Raw genomic sequence first — 22,797 nt, forward strand, 5'->3', positions numbered from 1 at the left:
GAGCATCCTAGGACCTCTGCAGACCCCAGGGCGCACCCGCCTCGCTGGCCACCCTCCCCCCGTGCCCTCCGTGGCATTCCGCCCCCATCCTTTGCGTGCTCATCCTCACACGGGTTCCTTACACTGTGGTGTGGGGATGTCAGGGTGTGACGACCAGGACAACAGAAGGTCCAGGGATGAAGAGGGTCATGGGCCTACCCTCCTGCCAGTCCCAGGGCAGGAGGACACAACCTGGGCAGGTGGGCTGCTTGGAGCCCTTCATCTGGACCCCCTCTTTGGAACAGGAAGCACTGTCCCCAGACATGGGACAAGAACACCAACCATAGCCATCAGAGAGGCTACCGTGGCAGACCTGCACACACCTGGGGATTATTGCTCCAGTAACCAGGGGTGCTACTTGTCCAGAAGCCATGCCCAGGGAGGATGGTCCTGGGACCCAGCTAGCAGGCGATCAGAGTCAGCGACAGGTATGGGAAGGTGTACTTGGTCCAGCTGGCAGCAAGACAACACAGAGTGCAGATCACAGGGCAGAGGGTAACCAGGGCATGGGACCCAGAACAAGGCCTGATGGACAGAAGACCCCTCCAGGTTGGGAGGGCTGTAAGAGGGTTCTGCCTCTGAGCTACAGAGCAGGGACTTACCTGGTCAGCCCCCTCCAGCCTCAAAGCTGGCTCGGCCCCTGGGGCTGGGTTAGAGCTAGGGGTGGAGGCAGGGCAAGAAGAGCCAGTCATGTGGCTCCAGCTATCTTGGGGCACGAAGTTAAGCCTGACCTGAGACTCCACCTGCAGGGGTCAGAGGCCCAGTTCTGTGCCCCATCTGCCATTCTGACCAAAGCCACACTGTTTCCGCTGAGGTCGTCTGAGGCCCAGGCCTGGAAGGGGTTGAACGGTGGAGCCTCAGGAGCTCTGGTTGCTAAGAGACAGTTGGAGGGAAAGCTGGTCCCAGGATGCGGCCCCAGCAGCAAAACCTCTTGGGAGGGGCTTCCCTGGTGGCACAGTGGTTAAGAATCTGCCTACCAATGCAAGGGACACGGGTTCGAGGCCTGGTCTGGGAAGACCCCACATGCTGCGGAGCAACTAAGCCCGTGCGCCACAACTACTGAGCCTGAGTTCTAGAGCCCACGAGCCACAACTACTGAGCCCACGTGCCACAACTACTGAAGCCCAAGCTCCTAGAGCCCGTGCTCCGCAGCAAGAGAAGCCACGACAATGAGAAGTCTGAGCACCGCAACGAAGAGTAGCCCCTGCTCGCCACAACTAGAGAAACCCCCATGCAGCAATGAAGACCCAACGCAGCCAAAAAAAGCCACCAAAAAACAAAAACCTCTTGGGAATATCCTACAGTGCCCCAATATTATCGCTGGACACACCATCTCACACCCAGCCACACTCACAGATGCCCTCACGCTTGCACACCCAGGGTTAGGAAAGCCGTGTTCGGCCCAGCAGCTCAGTGCAGTCTGGGTGGCCTGGCCACATATGGACAAGGCTCACAGCCACCACCACCTCCTGCCTGGGGAACACCCCATTCCTCCCTCTTAAGGGCAGTCCAGACACTAGAGGCAGAGATGGAGGCCCTTGAATGCCAGGTACAGGAAGTCGGACTTCATCCTACAGGCAAGCGGGAGTGAGGGTGGCCTGGTCAGATCCGGGTTTCATCAGGCTGCTGTGGACACTCGGGAAGAACGTGGTTGGGGACAGGATGCCCAGCGAGTGGTACTGCTGTGTGTGAAGAGGTGAAGTAGGGGCCTGAGCTGGGTGGGGCCTGGCAGGCTGCAGCAGTGGGGCTGGGGGCTGGGGAAAGTCAAGGCCTCTGGCATTCTCCCTGGGATGCCTGGGGACGGCTCCCACCTCCAGGGGTCTTTGGGGCCCCCGTCGTGGAGACCCAGCAGAGGCAGTGCTACTCAGCTTTCCAGAAGCCCTTCGTAGGTGTGGCTTGCTCCACTCCCATCCCAGCTGCCCAGGCTGCCGTGGACACCCAGACAGACACCTGAGCTCCTGTCAGGGCAGGTGCAGAACGACACAGCAGTGTCCCCAGGATGCTCGTTGGCCTGAAACTGACCTGTAACTGCAGCTCCTGGAGCCTTCCGGAACCCAGATCTCTACCTGAGATCAAACCAAAGACTTAGTTTAAGGTCCCTCGCTTGGCTCGCAGCCTCCCAACACTGACCCACTTCACTGTGTCCTTGGGCCTCCCCCTGACCTCCTTGGGCCTTGGCTTTCCCACCTGCAAAATGAGAGGGGGCTGAGATGTCTCCCTCACCCTCACTCCCACCCCACGCACTTCTGGGTGCCAGGCCCCTGCAGACTGATGGGGCCACGGAGGGGTGCAGACACACTGGAGGGACAGACAGGTACTAGGAAGGTGACACTCATGACGCATGAAATGGAGAAGGGGGGAGGGGGGAGGAGTTCAGGGTGGGGACGTCAAGGTGCTCCTGAAGGCTGGAAGAGGGGAGAGCCCTGCCCCTCCCTCCTCAGCCCAGCGCCCAGCACCGGCTCCTGCCCACAGGCCTGTCGATGAACAGATAAGCTGTCATTAGTAGCAGCTACCAGTAACCACCAATAGGTGTGAAGCCTACTGAGTTACAGAGGCCTGAGTCATCCAGCAGCGCACACCTGGGCCTTAAAGTAACTCTAAGATATCGTCATTCAGAAATGAGGAGACGGACGAGTGGTGCAGTCACTCACTGTCAGTGAGTGGCCATGTAGGGTGGCTGTGAGCCTAGACGGGGGAGGCGTGCAGCCCTGGGGGCCAGAGTCGGCAGGGTGCTGAGGACCCCTCCCTGTAGCCCTGGGCAGCCGGTCCGGAGAGCCTTTGGAGTGAAGCCCAGGTCCACCACCCCGGGATCCAGGAGCCTAGGGCCCAGTCCACACCCTTCCCTCTGGCCTGCCCTGAGTTTTGGAACAGGAAGTGGGAAAAAGGGTCACCCTCCTCCCCGCATCCCACCCCCCCAAGGCTGTGTCTGGGGGCTGTTAGGATTTCAAGAGATAAAGCCTACTAAGTGCTTAGCCCGATGCCTGGCGGAGACAAGGTGAGAAGGGAGTGGACCAGAGGAGGATTCTAACCAGAAAAGATGGAAGCCAGGGCACCCTGGGGTCCAGTGACAGCAGCAGCAAAGGCGGTGGGAAGGGGCAGGTGAGGGAGTGACAAAGGGGATGCCGGAGCGGGGTGGGACCAGCCCCCAGAGGAGCTAGAATGGAGGGCCCAGGGGATCAGGAGCCAGGCCTCCTTCAACACGTGCCCGCCCCCACCCCAGGTCAGCAGCAGATCACTTCTGTGCTGAGCTCTGAAGGGGACACCACGTGCCCACCCCCCCGCCCCCCGCCCCCAGGTCAGCAGCAGATCACTTCTGTGCTGAGCTCTGAAGGGGACACCATGTGCCCGCCCCAACCCCCCGCCCCCAGCACCAGATCAGCAGCAGATCACTTCTGTGCTGAGCTCTGAAGGGGGCACCAAGGAGGGCTGGGGAGCATCACCACCTCCCAGACCACCCACCACTGTTGTTTGCCCACAAGGCCAGACCCCAGAGCAGCACACTGTGCCCGGCTAGGACCCAGCTCAGTCAGTGGCCCCTGGGCAGGAGGGTGCAGGGCTTGGGGGGCCAGGGGTCCCAACTGGCTGGTGAGAGAGATGAAAGTCCCTCTGAGATGAGAAATCTGGGTCCAACATGTAACCCGATGGATTCCTTTTTGGCCTAACAGGCCCAGAGCCAGTACCTGCAGGCCCAGGCGTGACTGCCACCCTCCAGCCCCACCTCCCACGCAGCCCTGCCTGGCACCCCGTTCAGCTGGGCCCTGGGCAGAGGTGCTTTGCTGTTGGAACTGCAGGCACAGGCGCTGCTGCCTGCAGGTGTGGGAGCTCGTGGGCTCCAGGCCCTCTCCTGCGGGTGTGAACTTGAGTGGCAGGTTATCGATCCTCTCTGGCCTCAGTTTACTCATCCGTCAAATGGGGATGTGGTAGCAGCTCTCACTTACCAGGGGCGGGAAGTGGCGAGGATAAAAATGTGTGTAGAAACGCCCTCGGGGAGCTGACGGAAGGCAGACTCATGCAGCCATGAAACCATGTCAGAGTTACCTGACCAGTCCCCTCAACCTCTGGGGAGGTCACGAGGCAGCAGGAGGTGCTGGGAAGCTTCCAGCAGGCAGGGTTCTGGAACACAGGCCATGGGAGCGCTTTACCTCTCCTCCTAGTTCCTAGTTCCCCCTCTTCTACAGGGCAGGGTGGGTCCGGGCCCCTCCTCTGAGCCCTGCGGTGTTAATGTGGGCCTTTGGGACAGAATGGCTGGAGCTGCTCACTGTTAGGCGTGGCCTGTCACTCTCAGCGGAGAAGGGCACCTGCACAGTCCCTATCCTGGGGCCCCTGCTGCCTGGGGGTATGGGGGGGGCGAGTCCCTCTGCAGCCCCTCCCCAGCTTGGAAGCACCGAGAAGCACCCCTGTCCTTTTTGAGGTACTGTCCCCAGGCTGCTTCCTCTCAGGATGAGGGAGATGGGCATTGCCCTGCCCCGCCGCCGAGGCTCTGGAAGCCCCTGGAAAGAGCTGCGAGCCCTGGTGACACTCGGCCTGTAGCCCAGCCTCCCCAGAGCCTAATCCCAGGAACAATACAGGCTCCCAGCAGGAGGCTTTGTCAGGGCTGGCGCTCCCCACCCAACATCTCCAGTCTGGACAAGCACCCAGCCGGGGGCATGTGAACTGTTAGAGCCAGAGGCTCAGGTTCAAGTCCCCACCCAGCAGCTGTGCAGCCTCGGGGAAGTTGCTCGACCTCTCCTGCTCAGCTCACCCACCTACAAAGTGGGAGTCACGTGGTAAGAGCTTTCTCTGAGAATCATAGTTTTACCAAGTTGGCAAGTGCCTGCAAAGGAGCCTGGCCCTTAGGGCTAAAAATCTAAATTTCAGAGGAGGGGCAGGGCTGAGAATGGCCAAGGGGCTGCTCAGACAGGCTGGGTGGGCAGTGGGTCACAGCTGCCGCTTTCCAGAATTCCACAGCACAAGCGCCTGGCAACAAGCCCGCAAGGGCAGCAGCAGGATGTGATGCAGAGCCCAAGGGTCCAGCAGTGGTTCTGAAGGTGGAGAGCAGCGGGAGATGAGCTGGCAGGTCCGAGGAAGCTGCAAAGGGATGCCACAGGAAGGAAGCCCGTCCATCCACTCATTCATTCATTTATTCACTGATTCACTCACTTTTTTGTTCATTCAATGTGTTTATTGAGCACCTCTTATGTGCTGGGCGGTGTTCTAGGTGCTGGGGAGATTTCTTCCCCACCTTCTCCATGTATGAATCATCTGTTCCAGAGGTGAGAGGCAGGCTTTAAACAGTATGTACAAGGCCAGCTGGAGTGCAGGGAAAGGGTGTACCAGGCGTGGGGGGAGGGGTCAGGGGTGGTCTCACTGATGAGACAGAGCAAGGAAAGCATGTCTAGGACCAGCTTTATGGACCAGCACAGGGTCCCAACCCAGGACTTATGCTCTGCCCGCTGTCTTGAGAGTCTTGATAATTTTACCTTTGGATGTGTGTTTCCCTGCCTCTTGACTGCCCACTCCTCTGCTGGCTGGCGCCCCGGACCCCATCAGAGCCACACACACAGACCAGACCAGCAGCTGCTGCCATCTTCTGCCCCCCCTGGGAACCTGGGCACAGGGAGGGTCAGGGGCTGTCACACACGGCCCCCGGCATCTCAGGGTAGGACATGGAGGTGGCTGTCCCTGCCCCATGCTGGCCAGCTACACAGCATGTTCTGTAGGAGATCTGGCAGCCCCTTGGGGGTCACCCATGGTAAGGGGCGATCGCTTTTCTAGTAGGGGTTACTCAGCAGCCTGTGATTTGTGCATGCGCAAGTGTGGGACCCTGCGTACCCGTCAGGGTCTGCAAGTCCATGGCAAGCATCCCTTTGCCCCAGGGACTGCAACATTAAATAACAAATTAAAAAGACCTTGACAGGTCAAGAGAGAGCCTCTCTCTTGGAAGAAATGAAAACCTTTTATATTTTGGTACTTTTAATGATACCTTTTTTTCCACTGCTCTTTGAATGAGGATTCCCACATTTTCATTTCTGCACTGGACCCCACAAATTACAGAGTCAGCTTTGGTCATGTGGAATCTGGGAGGACTTCCCAAGCGGAGGGAAAAGCAGCTACAAAGGCCCTGAGGCAGGAGTGTGGTTAGCACAATCGAGCAAGGCGGCCAGTGTGGCTGGATTAGAGTTAGCGAGGGGACAGTTGCTGGGCATGAGGTGAGAGAGGGCACGGGAGGTGGCAGTGTGTCAACACAGTAGTAGGCTTTTGCTGGGTGAGATGAAGAGCCAGTGAGAGTTCAGAGAGAGGAGTGAAATGATCTTATTCATTTTAAGAGGATCATGCTGGGTGCTAGGTTGAAAATGGGCTCAAAGGTGGGTGGTGGGTGGTAAGCGGGCAGCAAAAGCAGAAACAGGGGGACCACTTTGGAGGCTTTTGTAGTGATCCGAGCAAGGGATGATGCCCCCTTGGCCTGGAGTGGTTGCACGTGGAGGTGGCGAGACCTGGTAAGATTCTGAAGATGTTCTCAACGTAGAGCTGAAAGAATTTCCTGGTAGACTGGATATGGGGTATGGGTCAAAGAGGACTCAAGGACCACTCTGAGGTTATGGCCTGAGCGATTGGAAAGATGGGGGTGCCCTCAACTGACATGAGAAAGTCTGTGGGAGAAGTGCGGTGGGGAACGAATCAGTTTCCGATCACTGCTAGAACACATTACTGCAAAGGGAACCAATCCGTTTCCGATCACTGCTAGAACACATTACTGCAAAGGGAACCAATCAGTTTCCGATCACTGCTAGAACACATTACTGCAAACTTGGGGGTTTAAAGCAGCGCATTTTTTATCTTACAGTTCTGGAGCCCAGACGTTTGAAATCAGTTTCACTGGCCTAAAGGCAAGGTGTCAGCAGGGCCAGTTCCTTCTGAAAAACTGTGTCCTTGTCTTTTCTAGCTTCTGGGGGCCACCTGCTTTATTTGCTTCATGACCCCTTCCTCACATCACTCCAACCACTTGCTTCTGCTGTCACATCTCCTACTTCCTCCTCTGACCATATCCCCTCCCTTTTTTGTGTTTTTTTTGGCCACTCCTGGCGGCATGTGGGATCTTAGTTCCCTGACCAGGGATAGTGTCCCCTGCATTGGAAGTGCAGAGTCTTAACCAATGGACCACCAGGGAAGTCCCTCCCCTCGCTTTTATAAGGACACACGTGATGGCATTTAGGACTCACTCAATACAGGATCATCTCCTCATCTCAAGAGCCTTAACTTAATCATACCTGCAAGTCCTTTTTGCCATATAAGGTAACATCCACAGGTTCCGGGGATTAGGAAGTATTTGTATTTTGGGAGCCATTGTTCAGCCTAGCACAGGGAGTTAGAAACCAGACATTCAGTTTTGGATCTATTAAGCCAAGATGTTTATTAGATACGCAAGGAGAGATGCTGAGAAGCTGGTTAGACAGAGGAATATCGAATTTAGAGGAGAGGGCCAGGCTGGAGTCACGAGTGTGCAAATAGCATTTAAAGCCGTGAAACTGGATAAGATCATCTTGGGATCATCATTTCATCAAGTTGAAGAAATCTCCCAAAAGACAGAGATAGAAATGAGGAGAGAAATTTTAATAAGAAAATTAAAAAACTAAACCAGCGGGTCCAACATCTGAATGTCAGGAATTCCACAAAGAAAAAAAAAAAAACAGAGAAAACAGAAGAAATGAAATTATCAAAGAAAAATGTTAAGAAAAACTCCCAGAATGGAAGGATATAAGTATCCACATGAAAAAAAATCCCACCAAGTTACCAGCGTAATTAATAGATAAAAATTCACATCAGTGCACTTCATCTTGAAATTTCAAACCAATGAGGATAAAGATAAAACTTCCAAAGAGGGGAATTCCCTGGCGGTCCAGTGGTTAGGACTCTGGGCTTCCACTGCAGGGGGCCTGGGCTCGATCCCTGGTTAGGGAAATAAGATCCCACAAGCTGCGTGGCACGACCAAAAAACGGGGGAAAAGAAAGACTTCCAAAGAGAAAAAAGAAGGTCATTTTCAAAGGAGAGGTAGCAGAATCTCTTCCACAAAAATACTGGAAGCAAGATAACAATGGAATTGACACCTTCAAAATTCTGATAGTGATGATTTCCAACCTGAAGTTCTATACCCAGCCAAACTATCAGTTAATTGTGAGAGCAGAATAAAGACACTTTCAGAATGCAAAGTCTTAGAAAATTCACCTCCTATGCACCCTGTCTCAATAAGCTACTGGTAGATGTGCTTTGCCATGAAGAAGATGCAAACTCAAGAAAGAGGATGACAAAGGATACAGGAAACAGATGCCCATGCAGGAGAAAGGTCAAGGGACAACAGCCATGGGCAGACTTGAGAGCAACCCATCCATATAACTCCTAGAAGAACAAAAAATTATAGAGGAAAGGAGATGTAATCATAACTGAAATATTTTTGCTCTAATTATATATAAATGTTCCTTTAAAATCTTGCCTTCTGTAAAGTCATTCACTGAAAAATAACAGGGCTTACAGAGAAAAGAGGGTTAGACACTTAAAACCTGTGGAACATCTTTAAGAAGTTGAGTTTATTGAGGTATAATTTGTACACAGTAAAATTTTTTCTTTTGAAGTGTATCATTTGATGAGGTTTTGAACATGTAAACAGTCATGTAACCATCACCACTATCAAGATATAGAACATCTCCATCATCCCCAAAAGTTGCCTCAGACCCTACTGCAGTCATTTCCCCTTAATCTTTCAGGAACTACTTATCTAATTACTGTCCTTATGATATTTCTGTCCCTATGACTTTCCAGAATGTCATAGAATCATACAGTATGTAATCTTTTGTGTCTGAATCCATTCACTTAGCATAATGCTATTTTAGTTGTGTCTATTTTACTGTGTATATCACTTAGTTTGTCCCTTTTTATTGCTGGAGTCGTATTCCACCGTATAGAGGTACCACATTAACCATTTGAATAGAGGTTGGGTTATTTCCAGTTTGGGGTTACTATGACTAAAGCTGCCTGTATGCAGGTCTTTGTGTGAACTTATATCTTCATTTCTCAAGGGTAAATGACTAGAAGTGGGACTGCTTCTCATTTTATAAATACGCACACACGAAAATACCAAACTGAGAGCCCAGAAATAAACTCACACACCTATGGTCAATTAATCTATGACAAAGGAGCCAAGAAAATACAATGGAGAAAAGACAGTCTCTTCAACAAGTGGTGCTGGGAAAACCGGACAGCTACATGGAAATCAATATTAGAACACTCCCTAACACCAGATACAAAAATAAACTCCAAATGGTTTAAAGACCTAATATAAGACTTGACACCATCAAACTCCTAGAACAGATCATAGGCAAAACATTCTTGGATATAAATTGTAGGAATATTTTGTTAGATCATTTTCCCAAGGCAAAAGAAATAAAAGCAAAAATAAACAAATGGGACTTAATCAAACTTATTATCTTTTGCATGACAAAGGACACCATCAACAAAACAAAAGGCAACCTATGGAACAGGAGAAAATACTGTAAATGATGTGACTGACAAGGGGTTAATATCCAAAATATATAAACAGCTCATAAAACTCAATACCAAGAAAACAAACAACCCAATCAAAACATGGGCAGAAGACCTAAATAAATGTTTCTCCAAAGAAGACATAGAGATGGGCAACAGGCATATGAAAAGATGCTCGATATCACTAATAATTAGAGAAATGCAAATCAAAACCACAATGAGGTATCACCTCACACCGGTCAGAATGGCCATCACCAAAAAGTCTACAAATAATAAATGCTGGAAAAGGAAACTCTCCTACCCTGTTGGTGGGAATGTAAATTGGTGCAGCCACTATGGAGAACAGTATGAAGGTTCCTTAAAAAACTAAAAATAGAGTTACCATACGATCCTGCAATCCCACTCCTGGGCATATACACGGAAAAGATGAAAACTCTAATTCAAAAAGATACATGTACCCCAGTGTTCATAGCAGCACTATTTACAGTAGCTAAGACATGGAAGCAACCCAAGTGCCCATCAACAGATGAATGGATAAAGAAGATGTGGGGACTTCCCAGGTGGCACAGTGGTTGAGAATCTGCCTGCCAATGCAGGGGACACGGGTTCGAGCCCTGGTCTGGGAAGATCCCACATGCCGCGGAGCAACTGGGCCCGTGAGCCACAACTACTGAGCCTGCGTGTCTGGAGCCTGTGCTCCGCAACAAGAGAGGCCACAATAGTGAGAGGCCCACGCATCACGATGAAGAGTGGCCCCCGCTCACCGCAACTAAAGAAAGTCCTCGCACAGAAATGAAGACCCAATACAGCTAAAAAGAAAGAAAGAAAGAAAGAAAGAAGATGTGGTATATATATACAATGGAATATTACTTAACCATGAAAAAGAATGAAATAATGCCATTTGCAGCAACATAAATGGACCTAGAGATTATCATACTAAGTGAAGTAAGTCAGACAAAGACAAATATCATATGATATCACTTACATGTAGAATCTAAAATATAATACAAATGAATCTATATACAAAACAGAAATAGACTCACAGACATAGAAAGAAAAAACTCATGGTTATCAAAAAGGAAAGGGAGAGGGGGAGGGATAAATTAGAAGTATGGGATTAACAGATACAAACTACTCTATATAAAATAGATAAGCAACAAGGATTCACTGTATAGCACAGGGAATTATATTCAATATATTATAATAACCTACACTGGAAAATAACCTGACATATATATATTATACTGAATCACTTTGCTGTACAACCGAAACTCACACAATATTGTAAATCAATTATACTTCAATTTCAAAAAATAAAAGAAAATTTCAGGGCTTCCCTGGTGGCGCAGTGGTTGAGAGTCCACCTGCCGATGCAGGGGACATGGGTTCGTGCCCCGGTCCGGGAAGATCCCACATGCCGTGGAGCGGCTGGGCCTGTGGGCCATGACCGCTGAGCCTGCAAGTCCAGAGTGGGTGCTCCGCAACGGGAGAGGCCACAACAGTGAGAGGCCCGAGTACCTCAAAAAAAAAAAAAAAAGAAAGAAAATGTCAAACTTTTTCAAAGGGGCTGAACTGTTTTGCATTCCTAGCAGCCGTGTATGAGAGTTCTAGGTGCCCCACCTCCTTGTCAACACTAAATATTGTCAGTCTTATTCATTTTATCCTTTATAGCAGGTGTGTGATGGTATCTCATTGATGACGACCAATGATGATCTTTTCATGTGCTTATATGTGATGTATATTTCTGCTGAAGTGTCTCTTCAAAATCTTTTTTTTTTAATAAATAAGTTATTTGTTTATTTATTCTTTGGCTACATTGGGTCATCGTTGCTGCATGCGGGCTTCCTCTAGCGCTGAGCCAGGGCTACTCTTCATTGTGGTGTGCGGGCCTCTCATTGGGGTGGCTTCTTTTGGTGTGGAGCATGGGCTCTAGGTGCACGGGCTTCAGTAGTTGTGGCACACGGGCTCAGTTGTTGTGGCTCACAGTCTCTAGAGCGCAGGCTCAGAAGTTATGGCTCATGGGCTTAGTTGCTCCGCGCCATGTGGGATCTTCCCGGACCAGGGCTCGAACCCGTGTCCCCTGCATTGGCAGGCGGATTCTTAACCATTGCACCATCAGGGAAGTTCCTCTTCAAAATCTTTTGCTCATTTTTTTATTGGGTTGTTTGTCTTATTATTGAGTCATAAGAATTCTTTATATATTCTGGATACACTTCCTTTATTAAGTTTATATTTTTGCATAGCTCTATAACCAGAGCCCTAATAAGACCAACAATGATACTAATAAAGATACTAACACAGTCATTTCTCCACTGGCATTAGCACCTAAAATCACAGCTAGACTCTCCTTTGCAGCCTTAGGCTTTAGGCTTCTGCTTCCTCCTTGGAGATGTTGACCCTTGAAGATGTTCACCTCTAAAAGAGACTGGTTTCATCAACAATAAAAATACAATCTAGAGGTAGCTTTCTCTATCCATCAAAGACAAAATGTTTTAATATGAGAGCACACCTTTGCATCTTCTTCATCTGCACGCTCAGCTTCCCCAGACAGACTGAACACAAAGGGGAGTGAAGTGGTCCTACACTACATTATTCTTGCTCTAAAGGAAGACTTTCTGTGGGATTTTTCAGCTTACCTAATTTTTTAAGGCCTTCATATATTGCTAAGGCCCTCTTTTAATTGTTGTAATCCTTGTCCTTGCTGACTTCAAAAACATTAATACACTGGGAAAAACTGCATAAGAACTACCCAGCTTCCGGGTTGTACTTATGCCTTGCCCCTGCCTACCAATCACCTGTGAGCTAATATGCATAAATAAAACACGTGTCAGGGACTTCCCTGGTGGCGCAGGGGTTAAGAATCCACCTGCCAATGCAGGGGACACAGGTTCAATCCCTGGTCTGGGAGTTTCCCACATGCTGTGGAGCAACTAAGCCCGTGAGCCACAACTACTGAGCCTGCATGCCACAACTACTGAAGCCCGCGCGCCTAGAGCCCGTGCTCCACAGCAAGAGAAGCCACCGCAATGAGAGGCCCGCACACCACAAGGAAGAGTAGCCCACTCGCCACAACTAGAGAAAGGCTGCATGCAGCAACAAAGACCCAACGCAACCAAAAATAAATAAAATTCTTTAAAAAAAAAACCAATAACAAAAAAAAAAAAACAATGCAGGGGAAGTGGGTTCGATCCCTGGTCTGGGAAGATCCCACATGCCGCGGAGCAACTAAGCCCGTGAGCCACAACTACTGAGCCTGTGCTCTAGAGCCCACGAGGCACAACTACTGAGCCCACGTGCCACAACTACTGAAGCCCGTGCTCCTAGAGCCGGTACTCCGCAACAAGAAGCCACCGCAATGAGAAGGCCGCGCAACGCAACGAAGAGTAGCCCCCGCTCGCCACAACTGGAGAAAGCCTGGGCACAGGAAGGAAGACCCAACGCTGCCAAAAATAAATTAAAAATTAAATCTTAAAAAAAAAAAAATCAGGGCTTCCCTGGTGGTGCAGTGGTTGAGAGTCCGCCTGACGATTCAGGGGACATGGGTTTGTGCCCCGGTCCGGGAAGATCCCACATGCCGCGGAGCGGCTGGGCCCGTGAGCCATGGCCACTGAGCCTGCGCATCCGGAGCCTGTGCTCCGCAACGGGAGAGGCCACAACAGTGAGAGGCCCGCGTACCACAAAAAAAAAAACCAAATCCGTGGATTATTTTGATAAGAATATGAATTAATTTTAAACATAAAGTGAGGTATTTTGTCCAAACAGAACTATTTTTGCACATTTGCATTTTTGAATTGGAATTTGAATCAGAACTTTCTGACTCTAATCACTATATTACAAGTAGAGAGCATTAGAAGCCGATTGGGGAGGTGACAAGCAAGTGATAAGCTGTGACCTGTAGCTCTGCGTGTGTGTGTGTGTGTGTGTGTGTGTGTGTCGTGTAAATCCCCCTTCTGGGCCAGCGGGACCCACCTGTCAAGACCAATGTTCTCCAGCAAGGCTCCCACATGGCCTTGACGTGCTCTGCGCACCTCATTCAGCTGAACCGCCCTCCTTGCTCAGCCAGGCAGGCTAAGGGGTTGGCAATTACCCTTCTGGCTCACTAGGAGGCAAGCCCAGTGTCCTCCTCATTCACTTGAAGGAGTTTCCGGAACTTGTCCAGAGTTGTCTCAGGCATCCCGGGACAAATGGCAGCAGTCAGTCACGTTCTCTCCACATACCAAGAGGGCCAACCCTGCTGCCAGATGCCTTCTTTGGGGTTGGCAAAAAGGACAGGTCACCCTGTTCCGGATTGTGCTGTATTGTGTCTGTGCAGAGGAAACTGCGAGGGGGACGAGAGGGGGGGAGTAGACACTGCTCTTTAGCTGGTGGGGGCTTTTTAAGGTCAGGCTGGCATACCCAGGCACCCAAGGCTGCAGATCAGTGGGTGAGCACAGTGGTTCTGAGAGCAGGGACCCTCCTGCTCTGGCAGCAGTATCTCACCCAGTTCAGGGTAACAGCAAATGCCCGTTTGGCATTCACTGTGTGCCACACTTATCATTGTATGTAATCCAGACAAAAATCCTTGAGGAAGGCACTGTTATTATCCCCATTCTGCAGATGAGCAAACTGACGCACAGAAAGTTTGCATAACTTACCCCAAATTACACAGCCAGACCTAAATAGCAGGTGGTCTAGCTCCACAGTCCAAAGGCAGAGCTCCTATGTGAAAGCTAATTTGGTTAACTTCTTGCTACAAAATAACAAAGTAGTTATTGTGAAATGGATTCTAAGCTCATAAAACAACATAAAGTGTGTATAGAGTGCAGGATTTAGCATTAGAACTATGTTTGAATCTCCGCTACTCTCCAGGGGAGGCCCATCTCCAGGGACTGCATCCACAGGTTCCTGGTACTCAGAACCCAGTGGGTTGGCCCAGTGAAGTGCCCTAGTGGGAGGTCAGGGGGCCTTGGACAGGCTGTCACTTGACCGAACGTCACTGCTCTCAAGGACGCAGGCATCCCCTTGGTGACTCTCTTTTTTCATTTGCTGGTGACCTCCCCTCCTGCTTCCCTCCAGCCCTACGGGTGGTAACTGTCCCCCCTGTGCTGGTCCTGGAGGCTTACACTCTCCCTCTGGTTCCCTCACCCCCGCGGCCCTGCCCCTTCGGTAAGCAGTCCCCCTTTGTAAGTAACCCTCCTGGAATTTCCCTAATTTGCGGAAGCCATCTGTTTTCCCACAGGACCCTGATTGATGTGAGAGCGTCATGGATAATGGGGGAAACTGGAAGCACCTGAAGTGTGTGTGGGCGGGGGGAGAGGAGGGAGGGCTGATTAGGGGACCCTGCACAGCGGCTGGGCGGGAGGGGCTGCATCCCGCGGAAATGATGTTCCGGGAGTGGGGAAGGGAATGCTGAGGGTAGGACGGTTGGGTAAGAACAAAAGACTGGGGACTAAATTGCCCAAATTGCATTCTGTCATGACCTCTAACAAGCTGCCTGCGGGCAGGGAGATGCAACCTGGTAGCCTCAAGTCCAGCACGGAGGACACAGTCAAGGTCAGAAATGAATGAAGGAATGACTGTCTGGGCCCAGCACTGGCTTCTCTCCTTCCCACAGGGGCCCTAGGCGGATCCCAGGAGGAGAGCAGAATGCGGTTCAGGCCTCAGACCAGGACGAGGGGTCTGTGATGTGTGTGTGGTGTGTGGTATAGTGGTGTAGTGGGGTGTGTGTGTGTGTGTGTGTGCGTGCGTGTGCGTGTGTGTGTCTGGCTTAGCCAAGGCGCCCCGAAGACCCTCTCCGGGCGAGAAGGCCCCGCCCACCTGGGCGGAGCCTGCGGCGCCGGGAGCCCCGGAGGCTGCGTCCGATTGGAAGAGCGCGCCTGGACCCGCGGCCGCGGGGCGGACTCCGACTCTGTCAGGTTAGAGCCCCAGCCACCGTAGGTCCCCGCCCCGTGACCCTGCACAAGTGGCGAACACCTGCCTCACGAGGTCCCCGCGGGGATGAGCAGAGGCTTCTGTGTACCGAGCACTGGCCGCGTCCTGGGCATGTGGACCCCTCCCCCAGCGCTGAACCGCCGACCCCGGGGCGGTGACCGGGCACCTCTGCACCCGTGGCAGCAGCGGCGGCCTGTGTGGGAGTGAACGCAGCTCCCCAGCTGCCGAGCCCCCGCCCTGAGGTTCGTCTGCCTGGGGGTCTGCTGTGCGTTTCCTGAGGTGGAGGCGGCGGTGGGGTGCGCGTTAGGCGCCACTCGGTGCTGGGCGTGGAGGACCCCGCGGCGGACACACCCCCTCAGGGCCCGCCCAGCAGAGCAAAACACGGGAAGCAGATCGCTGTGTTCCTGTCAAGTTCTCTTCTCACCTTGATCAAAAATATTACTATTTTAATGTCCCTGAGGACCGAACGGAACCACGATTGGTTCGCAGCCAGGGTTTGTGGAATCAGGCTTCCCTTGGAACTGTGGGGGCGGGACACGAGGCTTCGTCCAGACTGTCCCCACCCCCGCACGAAGGGGACACAGGGGTTGTGGGGTGGCGGGCTGCCTTCAGGCGGAGTGGGAGGGGTAGGAGTTCACCTGGGGCTGGTGGAGGTGGGAAATGAGCCTGGGGGGTGAAACCATGCACCTCAGGTTGGGACTCGAACACACGCGCCCAGGACTCCAACGCAGCCAAAACCCGCAGTCTTCCAACTGAGATCACACACCTGGTTTCAGGACTTAATCGAGCTCAGGTGCTTGACATCTCATCGCAGAAAGAATTCAGTGAGAGGCAAGGTGATAGGTAAGAAGTGGATTTATTTAGACAGAAACACACTTCAGAGAGTGTGGGCCATCTCAGAAAGTGAGAAAGGCACCAGAGTACGGGGTCGCCAGTTTTTATAGTGGTGGGTAATTTCATAGGCTAATGAGTGGGAGGAGTATTCCAGCTATTTTAGGAAGGGGCGGGGATTTCCAGGAATTGGACCACCGCCCACTTTTTGATTCTTCTGGTCAGTTCAGTCTTGGAACCGTCATGGCCCCCGTGGGCTTGTCATTTAGCTTGCTGATGTGAGCATATACTGAGGCTCAAGGTCTAGTGGAAAAAGTCGACTTGCCCACCATCTTGGAGCCATTTGGTTCTAATCAGTTTGTGTCGTGTCCTCGGGCTATGTCATTCTTTCAAAGGTTGTGCCCTGCCTCCTTCCCTCCTGTTTCAGGGAGAGAAGGCCCAAACCCGCAGGGGTTTAACAACCCCCTGCCCCCTGAAGGGAGCCACTGAGAGGGTCCCACTGGGGCAGTCGGCAGGTATGATTTCCACATCAGAAACACCCCCCTGGCCGAAAAGAGTTTAATGGAGACGAGAGGTGAGGGTGTCCTGTTGCAGTGGGGCAGGGGGAGAAAAGGGATGGGGTAGGCAGCAGTCAGGGATGGTGGGCAGAGAAGGGGAGAGGCCGGGCCATGCCTGACGCCTGCCTGGAGTGCTGGATGAAAGGCTGGGTGGGGAGCGGGTTCAGCCTGGTCAGAGGCAGGGGAGTCCTGAAATGTGGCCCTTCGGGGACCACGTGGCCAAGCAGGACGTCAGCACTGGACCCACTAGCTCCTGCTTGCTAAGTATGCCGGAGGCTCTGTGGGCACCAGACAGCCTCGCTTGAACCCCAGCCCCCAGCACTGGGCAGAAGGCTGGGGGCCGTCCCAGGTCCTTCCTTCTCAAGCCCCACCCCTTAAAAGCACATTCCACATGGGACCCCTTCCCTGCATCCACCACCTACACCTCAGTCCCCCTAAGGGGCCTCCTTCCCCCACTCTTGCCACACGCCAGCCAGCCTCCCCATGGTGGCCACTGGGCATTGGAAAACACACATCTGGTCTCTCTACCTGCCCAGAATAAAATGCAGGCTCCTGGCCCACAAACCCAAACCTGACGTCACCTCCCTCCATTCTCCCCTGCTGTGCCTGCTGAGCCCCCAGGGCTGCCCCCAGAGCTGCCCTCAGCTCATTCCTTTCTTACCTGTTCTCCCTCCTCCTTCACGTACCCCTCCTCAGGAGCCCCAGAAGGTGCCTCCTCAGTATTCAAGTCCCATCTCAAATGTCACCTTCTCCTGGCAAAAGCAGTTATCTCTGTCACATTGATCTGGTTTACTGCGTTTGTTGTATATGCTTACCAGCATTTGAAGAGTTATTTTATTTGCTTGCGTTCTTGTTTATCATCTTCTCCCTGACCAGACTATAAGCTCCGTGAGAACAGGGACCATGTTTGTCTTACTCAAGGTTGTGTTGCCGGGGCCTGGACCCGTGCTGGGCACACTGGAGAAAGCCAGTGAACACTTATTACCTAAATGAGCCCACTGGCCCCTGGGGGAGATAGGTACGTCTCCAGACCTAAGGTAGCAGGATGTGACGAGAGAGCCAGGTCTAAGCAGTCTGGAGGAAGGTGGTAGAGGTGAGTTCTTCTGGGGGGAATCTGGAAAAACCTTGAAGAAGAGGAAGGATTTGAATTGTGACAGGAGCAGGTAGCACTTCTTGAGGAAATTGCAGAAGCATTTCTGTAGGCATAGGGTCCTGGACGAGGGGAGGGCCCAGCCTCTGGATGGCTGGGGTATAAGATCCAGGTGTGCAGGAATTCCCTGGCAGTCCAGTGGCTAGGACTCGACGCTTTCACTGCCGGGGCCCAAGTCCGATCCCTAGTTGGGGAACTAAGATCCCACAAGCTGAGTGGCCAAAAAAAAAAAAAAAAAAAAAAAATTCCAGACGTGGGGTGCTGGGAGCATAGGAGATTAACCTGAAAAGGTAGAAGGTAGACTGGGCCAGGCTATGAAGTGTCTTGTTAGGGACTGAATTGTGTCCCCCCGAGATTCATATGTTGAGGTCCTAACCCCTAACACACCTCTGAATGTGACTGTATTTGGAGATAGGGCCTTTAAAGAGGTAATCAAGATTCAATGGAGGGCTTCCCTGGTGACGCAGTGGTTAAGAATCCGCCTACCAACAATGCAGGGGACACGGGTTCGATCCCTGGTCCAGAAGATCCCACATGCTGCAAAGCAACTAAGCCCGTGTGCCACAACTACTGAGCCTGTGCTTTAAAGTCCGTGAGCCACAACTACTGAAGTCCGCATGCCTAGAGCCCGTACTCCGCAAGGAGAGTAGCCACCGCAATGAGAAGCCTGCGCACTGCAACGGAGAGTAGCCCCCGCTCGCCGCCGCAAGTAGAGAAGCCTGTGCACAGCAACAAAGACCCAACGCAGCCAAAAAAAAAAAAAAAAAAAGATTCAATGGAGGCCATATGGATAGGCCCTAATCCAGTAGACTGATATCCTTATAAAAACAGGGTGAGACACCAGGGATGCGTGCACAAGAGAAAAGACCATGTGAAGAGCTGGCGAGAGGGCAGCCATCTGCAAGCCAAGGAGACAGGCCTCAGAAGAACCCAACCTTGCCAACACCTTGAGCTACGACTTCCAGCCTCCAGAACTGTGAGAAAATAAATTTCTGTTGTTTAAGCCGCTCATGCTGTGATCTTTTGTTATGGCAGCCCTAGCAAACTAATACAGGTCTTAAGATTGAAATTTTAAAATTTTAAATAGTACTTTATTCACCTGGTTCAAAAATCAAACAGGAAAGGTAATAGTGACCAGGTGATCAGGTCAACCACAACAGTGAAATGGCAGGTTGATAGTATGCACCTTTGATATGATGTGATGAAAATGGCATTTTACCTCTGTGACCTTCCTCCCCAAATCCCATAAACTCAATCTAATCATGAGGAAAATAGCAGCTAAATCTCAAGTGAGAAATATTCTACAAAGTACCTAACCAGTATTCCTCATTAATTGTCAAGGTCATAAAAAATAAGGAAGGTCTGGGGAAGTGTCACAGCCAAGAGGAGCCGAAGGTGACATCACTAAGTGTAATGTGGTGTCCTGGATGGGATCCTGGAACAAAGGACATTGGGTAAAACTAAGGGAATTTACCCAATGAATAAAGTATGGACTTAGTTAATAAAAATGTATCAATATTGGTTCATTAGTTTTAATGAATGTACCACACTAATATAAGATGTTAATAGTAGGGAAAATAGGGTGGAGGCTGGGGGAAGGAAGATGGGAACTCTGTATTATCTTTGCAAGTCTTCTGTAAATCTAAAACTGCTATAAAGTTTACTTTTAAAAAGCAATAGTGGGGCTTCCCTGGTGGCGCAGTGGTTGAGAGTCCGCCTGCCGATGCAGGGGACACAGGTTCACGCCCCGGTCCGGGAAGATCCCACATGCCGCGGAGCGGCTGGGCCCGTGAGCCATGGCCGCTGAGCCTGCGCGTCCGGAGCCTGTGCCCCGCAACGGGAGAGGCCACAACAGTGAGAGGACCACGTACCGCAAAAAAAAAAAAAAAAAAAAAAAGCAATAGTGAAAATTTGGGACTTCCCTGGTGATCCAGTGGGTAAAACTCCGCGCTCCCAATGCAGGGGGCCCGGGGTTCGATCCCTGGTTGGGGAACTAGATTCCACATGCAAGCCACAACCAAGGAGTCCGCATGCCTCAAATAAAAGACCCCGCATGCCACAACTAAGACCAGGCGCAGCCAAAATAAACATAAAATAAATAATAAATAAATAAATATTTTAAAAAAGTAATAGTGAAAATTCTTACTCTGATTTCTGTCCCTAATCCACCCAGTTCCCATTCCCATCTGCAATCATTACTTTATTAGTGTTCCTGATCATTCAAGAATTCCTTTATGCAAATATGAATCTATACTGATTTTCTCCCCAAATGGGTTTTTTATTTGCTTTAAAGAGTAATCATTTTTTTAAATATAAAATAGTTCAAACATACAAAGTAGAGAGAAAAGGACAATGTATCCCATGTACCCATCACACAGATTCAACAATTACCAAGAATTGGCCGAGCACGCATAAGCTATCCCACCTGCCTCGCTCTCCTTTGCTGAACTGTTTTGCTAGTATTCCTCTCTGAACAACCCAAACATCTTCTTAGACCACCCTAAAAACCACATCCCAGCATCAACAGTGACTCCTGAAGGGCCTCTTGTGAACTTTAATCTGGGTGATGTGGAGACACAGAGGGCTTTGCAGGGTCGGGGTGTTTGTGTGTGACCTAATTATGTCCATGTGTGGGATGGTCCAGGCGTGGAGGTCAGAGAAGGGAGGCCAATTATGTACGACCTTGGTCTGGGTACCAGGTGATGGGGCCTGATGCTTGGAGCTTGCAGCAGGATGGAGAGGAGTGGCAGCAGCTGGAGAGCCTCTGTGGCGGGCCGGTGACCAGCCTGTCTTCAGAAGGTGCCTGCCTGGAGGACAGAGAGTACCTTGGTGTGAGAGCAGGGCAGCTGCCACTGTCTGTGCCCACAGGTCCTACAGGCAAGAGTGGGAATCCAATGGCCAAGCCTCCCCTTCTCAGGAGAGTGAGCTCATTTTGACCACCTCATCCCAGGTGGCGCTTCTCTGCCGTGCCCTGGCAAAGCCTGTCCCTTGCCTGGCTTAGTGGGCCGGTACCCACTCCTTCACGACTTGTGACCATAGCATGTCAGGGCTGAAAGACCCTCAGAGATCCGGAATCTAACCCCTTCCTGGTTAGAGATGGGGAAACTGACACCCAGAGAAGAGATGCAAGTTGCTTAGGGCCACACAGGGAGTCAGAAGTAGAGCTGGAATTGGAACCCAGGTCTCTGACTTTCAACCTAGGATCTCCCGTTACCTAGAGCTTCCTCTTCTCTCCAAACCCTGCTCCCAGGAGAGATGTGTCATTAGCCATCGAGGCCCAGTGTGTATAAATTTTAAAATCCCTGCATAATCCCTCTCTCAGGGGATTACCTGGGATCCATGTATATACTAAGCCTGCTTGCTAATGATAGCGTAACTACAGAAAACTACTATTTATGGAGCAGCTCCCATGGGCCACAAACTGCTAAATCTCCCTAAATATGAGGCAGGTGTTATGATTCCTGTAATTTCCCATTACAGAGATGGGCAAATTGAGATACAGAGAGAAGATGTAGCTTGTCTAAGATCATACTGTGAGGGTGTGGCCGAGGCAGTGTCTGTCTAACTGGAAAGTCCTACACTCTCAACCACTAACCCCCTTGGCCAAGAGGAGTATGGTGTTGCTCTCTGGCCTCTTTGTCCCTCAGCCCCACCCAGCAGCCTCAGGCCCCTCAAAGGAGCAGACAGGCTAGGGATGGACTCTGACCACCACCTGCTGTCACCTCTAAGTAGCTGAGCCCTTCCCAAGGTGGGTTTGGGGCCATAAACAGACCCCTATGCTCCGGATGCTCAAGGAAGTTTTAGAGCTGCCTGTGGAGTGCATCAGTTACCATCTCATCTCTCTCAGGGTTCCAGTGAGTGGTACAGTGTGGAGGGCACAGAAAGGATGCCTGCCCATTGGCCGGCCTTCACTGAGAGTCTGCTCAGCCCCTGCCCTGGCCTCTGTTACTCGGGCGCTCAGACCTGAGTGGGTGGCGTCACGGGAGAGAGGGCTGTAAAGAGAGACCCGGACCCTGGAGAGACGGACTGGGCGCTGCCCGGAGACGTCTGAGCATCGAAGGATGCTGGTACAGGTGCGCACAGGCATTCTAGGCCGGGGGTATCGCCTGTGTGAAGGGCCAAGGCTGAAGAGCGGTCACGTGCCCGGGAAGATCGGCTGGCCGTAGGGAAAGGGCAGCGGGAGTCGCAGAACACGCGGGGAGGTAGTGGTGTCGGGGAACAGGTGCCCAGGGACCGAGCGCCACGCCGGTTCGTGGGTTCATCTTGAGCAATGCGGAGCCGGGTCACTTGCATGGTTTGGGGCGCACCTACACCCTTCCAATTCGGCCCCTGACCTGCAGCCCCACCGGGCGCCGGGAGCCGGGGGTCAGGACGCGGTCAAAGGCGGGCGCGCGCGCCGTCGCCACGGGATGCGCCCCGCCCCCTCTGGCCTCCCTGAGTTGGGGTTCGAGTCTCGGCCCTACCGTGACCCGCTGCGGTGCCCCGGCCGGACCCTTCCTTCTTTGGACCTCGGTTTTCCCATGCCCGACGTCTCCGAGGGTCCGGGATCTTGGCCCCGCACGGCCTGGAGGCCACAGGCCGTCACGCCGGGCGGGGCAGCGGTCCAGCTTCCGCAGCACTCCCGCCCCTCCCCCGCCCGCCCGCGGGAGCGCGGACGCGCTCGTACCTGGCCGCGGCCGGGAGCGAGGTTGGGCGGGCGGGGCAGAGATGCCCCACCCCCGGACCCGCCCCCAGCACAGTCGGGCCAATCGGAGGGGGCGGCTGGCCCCGTGTGGGGCGACGCGCTGGGGGCAGGG

At 52.1% G+C, this 22,797-nt stretch overlaps 1 long non-coding RNA gene across 1 annotated transcript; it reads right to left on the reverse strand.

The window, feature by feature from the left end:
- Positions 1-20,255: 20,255 nt before the first annotated feature.
- LOC117311000 (uncharacterized) lies at positions 20,256-22,796 on the reverse strand. Its single transcript, XR_004524982.2, has 2 exons — positions 22,465-22,796; positions 20,256-20,808 (listed from the first exon to the last, which is right to left on the reverse strand). It is a non-coding gene; the product is annotated as an uncharacterized lncRNA (long non-coding RNA).
- Between the last annotated feature and the right edge of the window lies 1 nt (position 22,797).

The sequence above is a fragment of the Tursiops truncatus genome, chromosome 2, assembly GCF_011762595.2.
Source record: "Tursiops truncatus isolate mTurTru1 chromosome 2, mTurTru1.mat.Y, whole genome shotgun sequence".
In the NCBI taxonomy this organism is placed as follows: Eukaryota; Metazoa; Chordata; class Mammalia; order Artiodactyla; family Delphinidae; genus Tursiops; species Tursiops truncatus.